Here is a 5,759-nt window from a genome sequence, read left to right as displayed (position 1 = left end):
ATCCCGCTAGCATTGCTAGCATGGTTGCCGCTTATCTCGCTTACATCGCTAATACTCTGTTCACACGTATTACCATTGTTTTACTGACTGTTACTTGCTTTAATGGCGGATGTGTGTCTACCTTTGAGTGCAAATGAGGACACATTCTACACTGGAGGCCGTGGAAAAGCAAATCCGAAAACTGATGGAGAAGCAGGCCTAGCTGTGAGTGTGCTCAATAATCACCAGTAAAGTATGGAGTACCACAAGGATATCCTAGGTCCTATGCTATTTTCAAGTTTCCCCTTGGTAATATTACTAGAAAATACAGGATTTTTTTTCCACTGTTATGCTGATGATACTCAACCATATCAACAAAACCTATTGTAATGCAGTGCTAGGTGGATGTCCTGCTTCCTCAATAAACAAGCTACAGTAGCCAAAAATGCATCGGCTAAAGTCCTTACCTGGTCAAGAAATTATAATCAAATTACCCCAATTTTACAGTCTAGGCACTGGCTAATTATTAAGTTCCATATCAGTTACAAAATATTATTACTTATGAACGCCTCTCATTTCATACTCTTATGAGTATGAGGGTACATGTACTGCAGTTATAGCTCATTAAATGCACATTTTAATTCTTTATCTTGGATTAAACAAACCAATTTTGCTTGGTTGGAACAGCAGCTATGTTAATTATGTCTATTTGTTTCTCTGTTTTTGCCACAGGATGTGGATTTAAACAAACTTCATTCTGGATTCAGAACACCTGAGAAGAATAGATTCCAACCCCTCTGATGATGCCAACCCTGAAACAACATACAGAACTTCCAAATTTTGCTATAAGTTCGATTGCAACATATAATAATTGCTGTTAAAAGTGTTCATTGTCTGTTTGATTGCATCTTTAATTGATTTTTCCATACATTACTGCCATATGTGCATTAACTGACAGTCACCACTGATAAACTACTACTAAATGTATTGTAGAAACTGATAAGTTGCTTTGCAACAATTTGTATTCACTTTACACAACATTACAATAATATAAAGTAACTATCTTTAGACACAATATAGTTTTTTTTTTTTTTTTTTTTTTTTACAGTAGAACAGTTGCATCTCACAGCAACACACAGCAATGTTTAATTACTAAATGAATCTGCATTTTAAATTAATTTGGTAAAGTCACTTGCTTGGTTCATCAATGAATCATTGGGATTGAACGAATCAGTTGAATGAAAGATTCTGTGTCTAACGAAAACCAGTCAGTATCTGGTGTGACCACCATTTGCCTCACACCTCACCTCGTGATCACGCATTGCAACACATCTCTTTCGTTGATCAGGTTGTTGATTTTGGCCTGTGGAATGTTGGTCCCCTAAGTCATGTTGGCTGTTAAATAATAACTGTAAATTATATATTATTATGTTCTAAATTTAAAAGTTCAGTTTTTGTTTGATCATCAGTCATATGCTCTTTGAAGTGAAAACACAGGCACAAATTATTCTTGGGTGACTGCAACATGAATGATCAAGTAATGCTACTGATGTGAGTGAGCAAATCAAGAAAAACCTTTACCTGGTGCTAACATGGGCAATCTACCATTGCAACAACCAGCTATCTAATATCAGTAATTTAATTCAGTATTGCTACTGTATAAACGGAAGCTTGGAAACATGTACAATAAAACACTTAAATCAGGAAATTTACATTTTCTATGGAAGAAAGAGCTGTATCAAGGCATTAGGAATCAGGTCAGTAAAATCTGGCTTTGCAGTAAAACTGTAGTTTCATTGTGTGTAGTACTACATAATGCACTTTCCTGAAAGAAATGAGGCCAGTGCCATTGTGGTGTGTTCGAATTTTGTTCTTTGCACATAGATGCAGTGTACAGTTTTTTTTTTTTTGGGGGGGGGGGGGGGGGCAGATCTTGACAGTTTAAGTAATGAGGAGAAGGATGACTTCCAGCTGTGCTCAGGAAGGAAAAGACATATTGCCCAGCTGAGTTCAGAAAGCTAGCACATGGCTCATACCTTTTGGAGCAAAGACTCTGAGGCAGTATCTCCTTATCTTCATGATGCAACCATGCAAGAAACAAATCATTTAACTCTTTCTGTGTCAGATAAGGGGCCAGATACAGATTGTTAAACTTCACCTATACACCCTGACCAGAGAATTACAAATAAAATGTTTTAAATAAAAGTCCAAATGGGTTGGCCTTTGCAAAATGAGCTCAATAGCTTAACTTGAATACCTTAGATGGAGCTTTTTGATTGATGTTAAACTCAATAAATCGATTTGCTCTATTTCTTTCTGTCTTTTTTGATAAAATTCCAAAACATTTCACTTGGTTTTGATGGCACCTCCGCTAAATTCTCTTATTTCGCAGGATATTGCATAATGTCTAACAGTAAAGCACACTTACCATAATTGCTTTACAGTTATTCTTGAAGTCTGAGTCGAGGGAGTCTTCAGAGGGTATTTGATCTCAGCTCTTGGCTTTGTCCTCTATCACTTAAAAGATCTTATTTTAATTTTTTTTATTATTATTTATAAAATAATAATAATAATAATAATAATAATAATAATAATAATTGTTACATTTTTATAAAATTGAATTATAATTATAATGTTTTTTAGGTAAATATTAAAGCTACATATGTGAAGGTTTTAAATTTTTTATTATACTTCCGCACAGTCACATTTCAATTCTGCAGCCTGTTTGCTACCTCAATTCCAATTCGGTTCAAATACTGGAATTAAACTGAAATTCAGAGGGCATTCTCAATTCAACTCTGAATAGTGCACAGCCCAGACATGTGGGAAGCAGCCAAATAAATAATGTCATAAAAATATTGGTGAGGGTTAGGTTTTTAGAAACTACACTTTCAGAGTGTCAATGGAAAATTCTAACAATGATAGAAAAACAAACATTTGTGTGTGTTTGATTAGACCACAAACTCAATGCATAAACACTTCATCGCCAATATTTGTCAGTACTTGAACACTCACAATGGCAGTACCAGGGGCATTGCCAGAGGCTCAAAACTAGTAGGACAATGCCAGTCTCTCCACTGTGGAAAAGACAGAAATTCATTCAGGTCAGGTTTTAATGAAGTCAGCAAGGCAATTAAAACGCATTCAGCTATTTACATAAACAATCAAATACTGGCAGGTGAAGGCATTCAGAACTGTCTGAAACGTAAATGTCAATCCCTGAAGTTAAATAACTGTCACTGAAAGAATCCTCAGAAGCTGTGTCCACAAAGACAGTGAGGGAGCTCATATCATCAAGAGTCCGGCACACTTTCAAAAGCAGAAGGAGATTAAGAAGAATAATGAAAAAGACGAAAGAGCAGCGTTAAAAGAGATAAGACAGAAACTGAGCCATAATATGACCCGGATCAAAATAAGTGACTGCGAAGATGGGATTGCTGACGTAGCATATCGAGATATCACATTAGGGTAGATTAAAGACTTGAGGAACTCTAATATAGGAAGGACAGAATTTTAAATGTAAACATTTCCTAATAGAATAGAATCTTAAACATGCTTGGCATTAATGTGAAGGGAGTTGGGGGATGGGTTGTGCTGAACACAACTGGAATGCTTGGTCCACAGAAGTGTTTGGATTCTCCGCCAGTTGTTTTCTCAGTTTCTTCTCGATTAGATGACACCTTGGCTGAGGCACTCATACTCCAGAATAAAAATGACTCCTCTAGGGGTCCGCTGCTCTCCCTCAGTCTTTGCCGTGAGCATCACAGAGCAGGTGTGGAATTTTAATGAAGGTGTTGGAGGAATAAGCAGAGAGGTTTTTAGTCATCTACACAACTTCACATAATCAGTCTCTTTGTATAACAGCATCAAACTGTTTTTGCTGCTCAAAGATTGCTTGAGAGTCATGTTAAAACACAGGTTCAGAAAATTACCCCCAAAGCACGTGTCATTGTCTCTGGAGGCTGAACAATAATAAAAAGCAGTATGGTGCTGTTTATGAGGTGTATTGGAATATATGTGGCATTCTTTCCTGACGTTTTAGCAGCACAGTAGGATTTAAAGAGCATTGAAAGTGTCAATAATGCCAATGAGTCTAGTCTGAGCGGAGTCGCTGACATTTTTCATGGGCTGTGAGCCGTGAAGGGAGCGGTGATACTGTTCATATGCTTACATATAGAGGAGCTGACCCAAAAACTAAGCCTCAATGTCATGCTCCCCTATAATAAATGCTTATTTCATAAGGGAATATTTAACCTTGACATTTCTCCCTGGCACAAGCAGAGAATATCAGCTCTACAGATTCATTAAGACGGATGCCCATAGAAGTTCTGACACTGAGCAGAAATGTAGTGTCAAGGAGGCATCATTCTCTGGTTTAAAAAAGTAATTTGATTATCAGCCTAACAGTGTGAGTTTAAAATAGGAGATGAGAGAGTTGCAGGAACCTCTGGCTATGGATTGTGATGGTGTTATGAATGTGTGCATGCATTATGAACTCAAAATATGAAGACTCTATTCATACGAGTGTTATGCAATAGTTAGTTGAGCTCATTACTTTCTACCAAATACCAGCACCATATTCAGGTCTTGCTTGCATGATACTGCTTAACCATCCAAACAAATGCTTTCTTTTTTTGACAAAATGTTTATATATCATAACTAGTGCTTTATCACTCAGGCAGGATGGGCTTTTTTATTTCCTTTTGGAGTATAATTATTAAGATGGTTTAATAATTACCAAAATGTCTCTCTGACATTCAAAAATCAGTTTGGAAGATAACAAACAAATAGATATACAGATCATGCTGTACAGTATTATATAACACACTCGTCAGCATTAAGCATGTAACTTCAATGCTTAAATCAAACCTGAAGATACCAAAGAATAGACAAGTCCTTGGCATGGATTCCTATATGGCTTTTTATGAATGTGTCATGCCGGGACCAGCTGGGACCCAAGCATAGTTCTGTAAAGAAGAATGTTTATAGTGCCACTGGCACTGTAAAGCCCACTGCTAATCTAGTTGCTTGCTAAATGGCAGCTCCACCATCATGTTTCAACCTGCAGAATATAATACAGCTCTTCCTTCCCATCTAATTGCCAGTGTGACATACTGTATCCCAATCCCATACCATGTTCGTTCATTTAGGCAAGCCTAATATCTTCAAATGTTTTATTTATTTATTCATTTATTCTCTCTACAATTCTTTCACCTGATGGAGTTTGGGTTCCTTGCCGCTGTCAACTTTGGTATGCTTTTTTATATAATTACACTATTGTCTTCTGCTTTACAGCTGAATTGAATTTGTTCATAATTCATTCATTTTGCAACATCAACAATGTTACTGAAATTAAATGAATCAACATTGAACTGACTCCACTGTCTTCTAAAGAGCTGCTTATTGCCAAACTGACATTGTTTCATAAATTATGTTTTATTAACAAAGTTCGGGAGGAGCTTGTACAGATAATTAACCCGACCAATTCATTTTCAGCAATCACATCATCTATCCTATCAGCTCAAGAGAGCTCTATAAAGAGAGCTCTATAAAACCTCTATAAATAGCCTAAGCCACCTTACCTTCTTACTAAGTCTTTTTGAACGTGGTGTGACCGAGGTGTTATAGCATTCATTATTATTTACTTGTTCGTTTCTAGAAAAGAAATGCATAGTGACATCATTGCTTGATGATGCCAGGAACTGATGAATAGACTTTTTGAACCGGTTCAATCAGCCAAGCTGTCCGAAAAGAACCTGTTTGCAGAAATGAATCAGACT

This window comes from Carassius auratus, chromosome 37 (assembly GCF_003368295.1).
Source record: "Carassius auratus strain Wakin chromosome 37, ASM336829v1, whole genome shotgun sequence".
Taxonomy (NCBI): domain Eukaryota; kingdom Metazoa; phylum Chordata; class Actinopteri; order Cypriniformes; family Cyprinidae; genus Carassius; species Carassius auratus.
This window is presented reverse-complemented; position numbering follows the sequence as displayed.